A 13,424-nucleotide genomic window follows, 5' to 3' on the forward strand; every position below is an offset into this window, starting at 1 on the left:
GGAGATGACCAGCGAACACCAACGCGTGCGCATGGCTCACGTGAGCGCGTGGAATGGAGAAAATCGCAGCGATGCGAGCGCGTGCCTGAAACGAACGCGTGGATTGGAGTCTGCACGAATGACGCAAACGCGTGGACGACGTGTACGCGTGACAAGGTAAATCGCTGAATGACGCGAACGCGTGGACGACGCGTACGCGTGACCTACGCGATCTGCAGAAATAACAGAAAACGCTGGGGGTGATTTTGGGCCGCGTTTTGACCCAGTTTTTAGCCCAGAAACACAGAATAGAGCCAGGAAACAAGCAGAGACTCAACACACACGCATAGATGGAGAGATACATTCATTCATATTAGGATTACTTTTAGTTTTAGATCTGAATCTAGAGAGAGAATTACTCTTCCTCTAGTTTCTCTTTACATTCCTAGTTATTGCTTTTGCTTTTGGATATTGAAGAGTCATTACCTCCGTTGAAGATATTATTCTAGTTTGTTTACTTTGTCCCTTATTCTTCCATATCCTTATTTATTTTATCTAGAGTTCTAATTGGATTATTTTCATTGATTGTTGATAAAGAGGATTACTTTTACTTTTAATTAATTTTCAGTCTCTATTTTATTTGAATTAATTTATTATGTCTTCTTATATTTTTCTGAGTATTATATTCATGTCAATGGAGTAGATTTTCCAAACTTGACATGGGGGTTGATTAAAAGGAGACACTTGAGTTGGAAGGCTTAAGTGCTGATTAAATTGGAAGTTGTTGGCTAGTTCTGTATTTACTAATGCTAGACCTTCCCAAGCGAGATGACTAGGATTTGCGAATAAGGATTAGCTCAATCACTTGACTTTCCTTTATTTAGTAAAAGTTAACTAAGTAAAAACAACAACCTTTTTGATACTACACTTAAGAGATCCCAACAAGGATAGAACTTTGATGAACTAAAAGATTGATGGTTTAGAATTCACAATAAATTCTCGTTTGCAAGTATAGTTTCTAAACCAAGCAATAATCCTTTCTTACAAAAACTTGTTTGTCACTTAAGCAAACCCAATAAAATTGATAACCGAAATATTGAAACCTCGGGTCATCTCTCAAGGAATTACAGGGAAGTATGATTTATTATTGGTTATGAAATTGTATATTTTTGGGTTTTTGAAATAAGGAACAAGTAATTTAAATGGCAAGAAAAATAAATTAATAATTAGAAAAATCTCTTGACAAGGTATGAGAACTGGAAATCCTATCCTAGTTATTCTTATCAGGTGTGATGAGAATTGGATTTTGCTCCCACTTAGTTAACCCTTACTAAATAAAGGAGAGTCAAGTGGACTAATTAAATTGATCCTCAAGTCCTAGTCAACTCCTGTGGAAAGACTAGCTTTAGAGCGATCCAATTCAATCAGCAATTCCCAAATCTTAATCAACTGCTGAGTTTGACAACTCAAGTGTTACCAATTACTTAACCAAAGCCAAAAGGAGAAAATAAATCTAAATTAAATTGAAAGCATCATAAATAGAGTAAAATAATCATTAATCTGAAATACCTCAAATTATATTAAATAAAATATTCAAATCTAACATGAGAAGGTTCATAAGCCAATTTGGAAAGATAAATAATAATTAAAGTAATAGAATAAATAAAAGTAAAAATAAATTAAAGGAACATTGAACCTGGAATGAAGAGAAGTAGCCTAATCATAATAGAAATCCTAAATCCTAAATCCTAAGAGAGAGGAGAGAGCCTTTCTCTCTCTCTAAAACTACATCTAAAACCTAAAAATTGTGAATATGAATGTTATCTCTGTTGTTTTTAGTTGTTCAATAATGAATGGATGCATTCTCCCACTTTATAGTCTCTAATCTGTGTTTTCTGGGTCGAGAACTAGGCCAGAAACAGCCTAGAATTCGCTGGTTGCAAATTCAAACACACTGATTTTCGTCACTGCGACGCGTCCATGTAGAGTACGCGTTTGCGTTGCTTATCTGTATGGCCACTATAGCAAATTATATATCATTTCGAAGCCCTGGACGTTAGCTTTCCAACGCAACTAAAACCGCATCATTTGGACCTCTGTAGCTTAAGTTATGGTTGATTTAGTATCAGGAGGTCAGGCTGGATAGCTTTAGTAGTTCCTTCAGTTCCTTGTATTCCTTCCACTTTTGCATGCTTCCTTTTCATCCTCTAAGCCATTCCTGCCCTGTAATCTCTGAAATAACTTAACACACATATCACGGCATCAAATGGTAATAAGAGAGGATTAAACATAGGAAATTTAAGGTCAAAGAAGCATGTTTTCAATCATAGCACAAAATCAGGAAGGAAAAATGTAAACTCATGCAATTACATGAATAAGTGAGTAAAGAATTGATATAAACCACTCAATTGGGCATAAGATAAACCATAAAATAGTGGTTTATCAATCTCCCCACACTTAAACATTAGCATGTCCTCATGCTAAGCTCAAGATAAGCTATAAGAGTGAAGAGGAATGGTAGAATGAATGAAATGCAACCTATCTATATGAATGCAACTATATGCTAAGATGCTTCTACCTACTTGGTAAAAAGTAATAAATATTTCAAGAACAAATATGAACTGGATTTCACTAATTCAAATCACAAAATAAAGTACAAGTAAACTTGCGGAAGAAAATAGCTCATGAAAGCCGGGAACAAAGAATCGAGCATCGAACCCTCACCGGAAGTGTATACACTCTAATCACTCAAGTGTTTAAGGTTCGACTCTCTCAATTCTCTACTAACCTTGCTTTCTAAGGCTTTCTCTTCTTCTACCAATCAACAAAATTTTAATGCACAAATACACATATCAAGAGGTCTTTTAAGGGTTGTAATGGGGTTAGGGTCAAGGTAGGATTGTATTTGGCCAAGTGGACTAATTAAAATCTGAATCCTTAATTAACTTAAACTTTCCACCTAACTTTAGACAATCTATGTAATTATAATACCACATCTAACTATCCATTAACCATGTTTTCCACATATTCATGCATCCAAATTTTGAGTACAGTACATATGCATTACTTTCACCACTTACTTTGGGGTATTTTGTCCCCTTTTACTTATTTGCTCTTTTTTTTTCTCTTTTTCTTCTTTTTTTTAATTATTATTTATATTTTTTTATTTTTTTTATTTTTTTATTTTTTTCAATGCATATGATTAAATTATTGAAGAATGCATGAACATGTTCTAAACATTTCTTTCACATTTTCATAAAGATATATAACATACTCAATTCTCAAACCAAATGTTTCCAAACCTACTTTTTCCCACACTTAATTCATGAGTACTCTCACTAGTCTAAGCTAACCAAGGATTCAAATTAAGGACATTATTGTTTTTTGCTTAGAGTTAATGATGTGCTAAAGTAAAGAATAAAAGGGGTAAAATAGGCTCAAATTGGTTTGCAAAGGATAATGAAAGGTTAAGGCCATATGGGTATGTAAGCTTAGTGAAACAAAGCCTCTATCACATAAGTTCATGCATACATCAAACCATGGAAATATAGAATTAAGCAAGACAAAGATCACAATTTTAGAGAGAACAATGCACACAAAAAAAAATTGGTTGATAAAATATAACCAATCAAATAAGCTCAAAAATCTCACAGGTTTTGTGTGTTCGAGTTCTAAACCATGTTCCAGTATAATATTTCTTCAAACAAGTTTAAAAAAATTTTTAAATCAAATTAGTGAAATGATATAAAAAGTTTCTTGAAAAAGAAAATATTACTTTAACCAAGCAGTGGTAGAATATGCACAAAATCAAGCAAATATGCAATCAAACATGCAAATGCAACAATGAACAAACAAAAAAAAAATAAAACATTGGTGTTAAGAAGGAAATAACTAACCCACGGAAGTCGGTATTGACCTCCCCATACTTAAAGATTGCACCGTCCTTGGTGCATGCTAAGATGTGCGAGTGGACGGGTTGCTCCAACTGACACTTGTAGATAGAGGCGCCTTAGCTGGAGGTCTCTTGGTTCCTCTCCGTGCCGGTATCTTGTCAGTGGCCTTCTCTTTTCCTTTCTTGGTACCCATGCCTAAGGAAGAAGAAAAAGGAAGAGTGTGAAATATAGAAAACTAAGACCAGAAGGGAGGAAATTCCAAGTGATAAGGAATGCCAAAGGAAAGATGATAGCCCAACTACATGGTAGCTACAACATGTAGGGAAGATAACAATAAAGATCAAAAAGGGCAGTTCAAAATAATTAGATGCAAGAGGGTAAAAACATGCAAATAATAGGCATGAGAAGCATAGCTCAAGCATCAAGTAATAAATGTGCCAAATTAAAGGGCATGTGTAATGATGACAATTGTGAATGATAATTCCAAATACATGTGGAGCACAAGTGTTGTGAAAAAGAGGTATGCAAGTGAAAGAGTAAAATAAAATAAGATTCAAAATGCCATAAAAGCTTTTTCACAAACACTGGGTGTGAAAGTTAAAATAGGGATTAAAATAATGTAATCCAAATGTATATGAGAGCCATAAGTAAATGTTAATTGTCAAATCTCTTCTCAGAATAGCCACAGGCTCAAGTAAAATAAGGTACTATCCAAATAAAACTCCAACACCAACATAAAAATGCATGAAAAAGAATTAAAAAAGAAACCAAAAGGAATTAAGCTAAGATAAAATTAAGAAGAAAAAAAGAACAAATAAATACATTAAATTAAAGGGATATAAGAGTAGAGGGGAGAAGAAAAGAAAGAAAGAAGAAAGAAGAAGAAAGAAATTAGGATTTGTGGAAGAAAAGATAAGATATCTTGGCTGATCTGGATAAGTTGGACGTCGCATATGACGCGGACGCGTGGGTGACGCGGTCGCGTGGCCTGATTTGTGCGGTCAAGTGGACTAATTAAATTGATCCTCAAGTCCTAGTCAACTCTTGTGGAAAGACTAGCTTTAGAGCGATCCAATTCAATCAGCAATTTCCAAATCTCAATCAACTGCTGAGTTTGACAACTCAAGTGTTACCAATTACTTAACCACAGCCAAAAGGAGAAAATAAATCTAAATTAAATTGAAAGCATCATAAATAGAGTAAAACAATCATTAATATGAAATACCTCAAATTATATTAAATAGAATATTCAAATCTAACATGAGAAGGTTCATAAGCCAATTTGGAAAGATAAATAACAATTAAAGTAATAGAATAAATAAAAGTAGAAAATAAATTAAAGGAACATTGAACCTGGAATGAAGAGAAGTAGCCTAATCATAATAGAAATCCTAAATCCTAAATCCTAAGAGAGATGAGAGAGCCTCTCTCTCTCTCTGAAACTACATCTAAAACCTAAAAATTGTGAATATGAATGTTGTCTCTGTTGTTTTTAGTTGTTCAATGATGAATGGATGTATTCCCCCACTTTATAGCCTCTAATCTGTGTTTTCTGGGCCGAGAACTAGGCCAGAAACAGCCCAGAATTCGCTGGTTGCGAATTCAAACATACTGATTTTCGTTACTGTGATGCGTCTGCATGGAGCACGCGTTCACGTCACCTAGCTGTATGGAAACTATAGAAAATTATATATCATTTCGAATCCCCGGACGTTAGCTTTCTAACGCAACTGGAACCGCATCATTTGGACCTCTGTAGCTCAAGTTATGGTCGATTTGTACCAGGAGGTCAGGCTGGACAGCTTTAGCAGTTCCTTTAGTTCCTTGTATTCCTTCCACTTTTGCATGCTTCCTTTTCATCCTCTAAGTCATTCTTGCCCTGTAATATCTGAAATCACTTAACACACATATCACGGTATCGAATGGTAATAATAGAGGATTAAACATAGGAAATTTAAGGTCAAAGAAGCATGTTTTCAATCATAGCACAAAATCAGGAAGGAAAAATGTAAACTCATGCAATTACATGAATAAGTGAGTAAAGAATTGATATAAACCACTCAATTGAGCATAAGGTAAACCATAAAATAGTGGTTTATCAAACTTTCAATTAATCATTCCCCCAAGTCAAGGCTTTTTATTAGAATATTAATAATCATTCTTCAAACTCAAACTCTCTTGAAAATTCCTGATTAATAAGTTAGCACCCTTCCTGCAACTTGTTGGGAGATGACTTGGGACTCATACTTCCAGTATTTTTATTTCTAAATTTCATGACAACTTTTCTAAATTGACAAGGCGGATCTTAGCTGGTTAAGAACTATACTCTCAACGCATTCTCTATATTGATTTCTTAATTAGCTGACTTCTGTCTGCACGTCAGTTTTTGGCGCCGTTATCGGGGAGTTGTAATTGTGTGCTGAATTATTAATTAGTGTACATATTTTATTTTATTTGCATATTTTATTTTTATTTTTACCATGAGCTATATGCTTCTTTCATTGAATGACGTGTTCATTGCCTGATTTGAGCTTAGCCGCGTTTGATCCTGAAATTGAAAGAACTCTTTCACGTATTAGGCGAGCTCGACGCAGGATAGCCTCTGAGGGTGGTGAAGTGATTGTTATCGATTCACCAGTCTCATCTGAGGGCGAATCTGAACCGCCATCTGAGAGCGAAACAAGCTCCTTTACTACTGATTCAGTTGATTCTCGTGAAGATAGAATGGCAGCACCTAGGAGGATTACTCTCCAGGAGGCTGGAGCCCTAGATTTTACACTGCAGCCGTATCAAGTGCATCATCCAACTCTGGCTGTAGATTTTAAACTGAAAACTGCACTAATCAACTTGATGTCCAAGTTTCATGGCTTACCTGCTCAAGAGCCTATCAAGCACCTAAGAGATTTTCAGACAGCCTGTTCTACTGTTAGGCGTAATGGTGCAGATGAAACTTCTATTTTGTTAACCACCTTCTCGTTTTCTCTTGAGGGAAAGGCGAGGGAGTGGTACTACTCCCAACCTGAAGCGATTGTTACCAACTGGGATACGCTCAGGAGAGAATTTTTGGAAAAATACTTTCCAGCTGAAGTCACAGATAGACTAAGAAAAGAGATCTCCTGCATTGTTCAAGGAGAATCAGAGACTCTTTATAAGTACTGAGAGTGCTTTAAGAACCTTCTAGACGCATGCCCCCATCACATGATCGACAGACTGGTGTTGATCAGCTACTTCACACAAGGCATGAAGCCTCAGGATAAAACTACACTGGATGGTGCTAGTAATGGTTCTATGAAAAAGTACAAGACCGCAGGTGAAGCATGGCAACTGATCAGCGAGTTAGCTGAGTCCACTAGGAATCACAGGCACAGGCATGGCCACTCAAAAGTTGTTGCAGAGGTTTCCTCTAGCATTGAAACTACTGCTCTTACATAGAGTATATGTGAAATGACCAACCTACTAAAGCAAATGCAGTTGAACCAACAACAACAAGCTCAGCCTCACCCACCACAACAGAGCCAACAGTTAGTCCGACAAAGAGTATGCAGAATATGTGCTGATTATAGTCATTATACTGATGAATGTCCGCAGCTCCAACAAGAAGACAACACTGTGGCAGCTACTCATAACTTCTATGACCGCTCGAATCAAGGATACAATCAACAAGACAGCAATTACAACCAAGGTGGAAACTATAACCAAGGATGGAAGGACAACTCCAACCAGGTTGGAGAGATAATTCCAACCATGGCTGGAGGGACAACTATAACAGAGGAGGCAGAGATAACAATGGAAACTAGAGATAGAATAACAATAACAGACAGCAGAATCAAAACTAGCCTTACAGAGCACCTCACCTAAGACAATCTCAAGGATTCCAGCATAACCAACAACAAGTTTCTCAGATCACCTATCCTAATTCCTCATCAAATGACAAGATGCTTCGTTCTCTTGCACAAGGACAACAAGACATGCAGGTGCAGCTGAACTCTACTTTGAATGGTCTGAATGCCACTTTACAAGCTCTCGCCTCTAGGATAGATTCATTACCTAATTCCATTAACCAACCTTTAAGCTCTAGTGGAATTTCTTCTCAACCCCTACCTAATCCCAAGGGTGGCATCAATGCCATCACATTGAGGTCCAGAACCACATTGCAAGAGAAGAACCATGAGGAGCCAAGCCCACCAGAACACGCCCCAACTGAGAATGTAGTAGAAGTGGAAGATGCTGAAGAGAAAGAGGACGTACAAGACATAGTTGAAGAAGAAGCAGTTCAACCAAAGAACGGAGAACCAAAGGAAGCTGGAGCTGTACAGGACGCCATCCCTATCCCTTTTCCACACCTTGCAAAGAAATCCAGAAAGCAGATGAAACTTGATCCCAAAATGATAGAAATATTCAAAAAGGTTGAGGTAACTGTTCCCCTTTTTGATGTCATTCAGCAGGTACCTAAATACGCAAAGTTTCTAAAGGATTTATGCATTCATAAAGATAAAATTAATGAGTTAGAATCTATTCCTTTAGGTAGTTCTATATCTGCTTTAATGGGAGGTATACCTGAAAAATGTAGTGATCCAGGTCCATGCATGGTTAACTGTACCATTGGAGGTGTAATATTTTCTGATTGCATATGTGACTTAGGAGCGTGTGTTAGTATAATGCCATTGTCTATATATGATACCTTGAGGCTCCTTCCCTTAAAAAGGTCAGCAGCTCATTTTGTGTTAGCAGATAAAAGCATTATTACAGTAGTTAAAATTGCTGAAGATGTATTGGTGAGCATTTAGGGGCTCACATTTCCTATTGACTTCTATATCCCGGAAATGTCCCCTAATGACTCAGGAAGACCATCATCAATCCTGCTTGAAAGACCATTCCTGAAGACGTCAAAGTTCAAGCTGGATGCATTCTCAGGAACTTACTCCTTTGAGATAGATGGCAGAGCAGTGAGTTTCAGTTTAAATGAAGCTATGAAGCACCCTCCAGAAGATCATTCTATCTTCCAGTGCGACATCATTGATGAAACTGTAGCTGAAGTTCACCAAGAAGAAATAGAAGAGGAGCACATGGAGCAAGGTCAAAGTGTGGGGACACCCTCCGAACACAATGCGGACACTTTGCCATTATCACTAGCCCCGAATGATCCAGAGCCTAGCCATGAGCAGAAATTGGAATTAAAGCCCCTTCCTCCACACCTCAAGTATGCTTACCTTGAGGATAATCAGAAGTTTCCAGTTATCATTGCAAGGGAACTCACTTCTCAACAAGAAGAGCAACTGCTCAGTGTGCTGAGAAAACATGAGAAAGCAATTGGATGGAGCTTGGCAGATATAGTAGGCATCAACCCTCAAATTTGTGAGCACAGAATATTCTTAGAAGAGGGAGCAAAGCCTGTCCGTCAGCCTCAAAGAAGATTGAATCCAACCATCTTAGAAGTTGTCAAGAAAGAAGTAACCAGACTACTTGAAGCAGATATCATTTACCCCATCTCAGACAATGAATGGGTCAGTCCAATACAAGTGGTGCCCAAGAAGTATGGAGCCACAACAGTAAAGAATGAGCATGGAGAGCTCCTGACAACTAGAGTGTAGAATTCATGGAGATTTTGCATTGACTATAAGCGTCTCAACCAAGCTACTCGCAAGGATCACTACCCCTTGCCATTCATTGATCAGATGCTTGATCGCCTGTCAGGTAAATCCCATTATTACTTTTTAGATGGTTATACAGGCTACTTTCAAATTCATATAGCTCCTGAGGATCAAGAGAAGACTACTTTTACATGTCCCTTTGGAATGTATGCTTACAAAAGGATGCCTTTTGGCTTGTGTAATGCACCGGCTACTTTCCAAAGATGTATGATGAGCATCTTTTTAGATCTTATTGAGAATTGTATGGAAGTTTTTATGGATGATTTTAGCGTATATGGTGATTCGTTTAGCCTTTGCTTGGATAGTTTGTCTAGAGTATTAGACAGGTGTGTTAGTACAAACCTTGTATTGAATTTTGAAAAATGTCACTTTATGGTAAAACAAGGAATTGTACTAGGACATGTTGTGTCTAATACCAGTATTTCTGTAGATCCAGCAAAGGTAGATGTCATTTCTAGTTTACCTTACCCCTCCTCTGTGAGGGAAGTCCGTTCGTTCCTTGGCCACGCAGGTTTTTACAGGAGATTCATTAAGGGCTTCAGTAAGGTAGCATTGCCTTTATTCAGATTGCTACAGAAAGATATTGAGTTCGAGTTCAGTGAGGATTGCATGCAAGCGTTTGATAAGCTGAAGATCGCCCTAACTCAAGCTCCAATTGTGAGAGGACCAGACTGGAGCCAGCCATTTGAAATTATGTGTGATGCCTCCAACCATGCAGTAGGAGCGGCGCTGGCTCAGCGCGAAGGTAAAGACCCTTTTGTAATTGCTTATGCGTCTAAGACTTTAGACGCTGCTCAGTCTAATTACACTACTACTGAAAAAGAGCTTCTTGCTATTATTTTTGCTCTGGATAAATTCTGAGCCTATTTACTTGGTACTAAGGTGGTAGTGTACTCATACCATGCAACTGTAAAATATTTATTAGCTAAAAAGGAGTCTAAACCAAGATTGATACGTTGGATACTGTTGCTGCAAGAATTTGATTTAGAAATTAAGGATAGGAGTGGTAACTAGAATTTAGTGGCAGACCACTTGAGTCGCCTTGAGCACATTAAGCATGACTCCACCCCTATCAATGATACTTTCCCATTTGATAGTTTACAAGCAGTATCTGAAGTAGTTCCTTGGTATGCACCTGTAGCTAATTATCTAGTTAGCCATACTTTCCCTCCCAATTTTACTAAGCATCAAAGGGACAAGCTGAAAAGCGAGTCTAAATACTTTATATGGGATGATCCATATTTGTGGAGGTGTGGTGCTGACCAGGTAATTAGAAGATGTATACCACAATCAGAATTCCAGTCCATTTTAGAGGCATGCCACTCTTCTGAGAGTAGAGGACATTTTGGCCCTCAAAGAACAGCTAGAAAAATCTTAGACTGTGGATTCTGGTGGCCTACTCTTTTTAAAGATGCTGTTGAATTTTGTAAATCTTGTTCCCCATGCCAAAGGTTTGGTAATATATCCAAGAGGGATGAGATGCCTCAAAAGATTATGCTTTTCTGTGAAATTTTTTATGTTTGGGGCATTGACTTCGTGGGACCCTTTCCAAACTCTAATGGTTACCTTTATATATTGTTAGCTGTAGATTATGTTTCTAAATAGGTGGAAGTAATTCCTACCCGTACTGATGATGCTAACATTGTTGTTTCCTTTGTTAGAAACCATATTATTTGTCGCTTTGGGTCACCACGAGCAATCGTGAGTGATCAAGGCACTCACTTTTGTAACAGGAGATTGACAGGATTACTGAAAAAGCACGGGATTGTTCATAAAGTAGCAACAGCTTATCATCCCCAAACCAATGGACAAGCAGAAGTGTCTAACAAAGAGATTAAATGCATTTTGGAGAAGATAGTAAAACCTCATAGGAAAGATTGGAGTGCTAGGCTACAAGATGCACTCTGGGCATATAGAACAGCGTACAAGACACCCATTGGGATGAGCCCCTTCCGCTTAGTATACGAAAAGGCTTGCCACCTTCCAGTGGAGGTGGAACACAAAGCTTTCTGGGCTGTAAGGGAGTGAAACATGAATTTTGAAGAAGCTGGTGCTGAAAGGAAGCTGTAACTAGCAGAATTGGAGAATCTTCGCCTAGAAGCATATGACAACTCCAGGCGTTACAAGGAGAAGATGAAGGCTGTCCATTACAAGCACATAAAAAGGAGAGAATTCAAACCAGGAGAGTTAGTTCTTCTATATAACTCCAGGCCGAGGCTTATGCCAGGTAAACTGAGATCAAGATGGGAAGGTCCTTATAGAGTAAAAAAAGCAGAGCCATACGGAGTTTTTCACCTGCGTCACCCTTCTAGCTCTAAATTCATCAAGGTCAATGGACATCGCCTAAAGCTCTACCATGGAGAAAAGATTAAGGATCACAAAGAACTAGAGGGTTTCTTCTTGAAAGACCCACCAACAGAAGCAGAATGAGCCTAAAGAACGTCCAACTTAAGGACGTAAAAGCAAAGTGCTAGGTGGGAGACAACCCACAATGGTATGATCGTTCCGTTTCAGTCTTAGTTTTATTTTACTTTATTCTATTTTTGTTTTTGTTAATGACTTTTCTCATAATCTCTGCATATAGCCTGCATCTGCATTTGCATTCTGCATATAAAAAAAACGCACGCGACGCGCAAGCGTCGCTGACGCGTCCGCGTCATAATTGCATTCGAAAGAAAAGAGAATTGAACAGAAAGTCACGCGAGAGCGTGGTTGGAGGCGTGCCTTAAGCACAAATATGCCCACGCGACCGCGTCTGCATCATGTTGAAAAATAGCCTTCCCACGCGTCCGCGTTACCCACGCGACCGCGTGGCCCTGCAAAATTGACGTAAAGAGGTGTATGGCAGAGAGTTATGATGGAGCTGGGCTGAACTCGTGCTGGAAGCACAAGTCCTATCACGTGAACGCATGCCCCACACGTCCGCGTCATTTTTCAAAATATGGCCATTCACGCGATCGCGTCACTCACGCGAACGCATCACCCAGATTTTTGGCAAAACGTATATAAAACAGAGAGTTGTGTGTACGCGAGGTTGCACTCGCGCCAATAGCACAAATCAGGCCACGCGATCGCGTGACCCACGCGTCCGCGTCACCTGAAAAATATCACACACCACGCGATCGTGTGACCCACGCGTCCGCGTCACATGCGGCGCACAACTTATCCAGATCAGCCAAATATCTTATCTTCTCTTCCCCAAATCCAAATCTTTTCTTTTCCTTCTTATTTCTTTCTTCTCCCTTCTTCCTTCTTTATTCTTTCTCACTTTTTACTTTCCCCATTCCTTATTTTTCACATCCATTATCAAGGTTATTTTCTTTCTTTCTTTACTTTTTACTTTTCCTTTATTATTTTTCTTTATGTTTTCTTTTTCTTTTTACTTTCATTATCTATATTTTCTTTTTTTTTCTTAAATTGGTGTTAAAAATCTAATTGGGTGATTATTTTCTTTTACATTTTGCTTGTGAATTATTGTGGTATTGTTTGACAATTAATATTACTTCTTAAAGGGTTGCTTGCATGTTCAACTTAATATTTTCAATAACATATTCACCATGCATGCTAAGTGTTTGTGAAAAAGCCTGTATGGCATTGTGCATTATTTTTATGTTACTACTATTCTAATGCTTATTTTTCACAAAACACATTTTTTATTTTATTGATTAAATATAATTGTCAATACAAACATGTTGTTAGTTTGAAAGAGTTGATAATCTAACATGGACATTTAATGCTTGATCTATGCTACTCATGCCTTTGCCGGCATGCCAATAAACATCTTGCATTTAATTGTCATCACCTGCACTTGCTATATTTCCATTGATGAACTTCTCACATGTAGTCATGACCATGTGTTAACGACATCCTTCTTCACCGTGCATTGATTATCACCTATACT

The sequence above is a fragment of the Arachis ipaensis genome, chromosome B9 (genome assembly GCF_059453495.1).
Source record: "Arachis ipaensis isolate K30076 ecotype BB chromosome B9, ASM5945349v1, whole genome shotgun sequence".
Classification (NCBI taxonomy): Eukaryota; Viridiplantae; Streptophyta; class Magnoliopsida; order Fabales; family Fabaceae; genus Arachis; species Arachis ipaensis.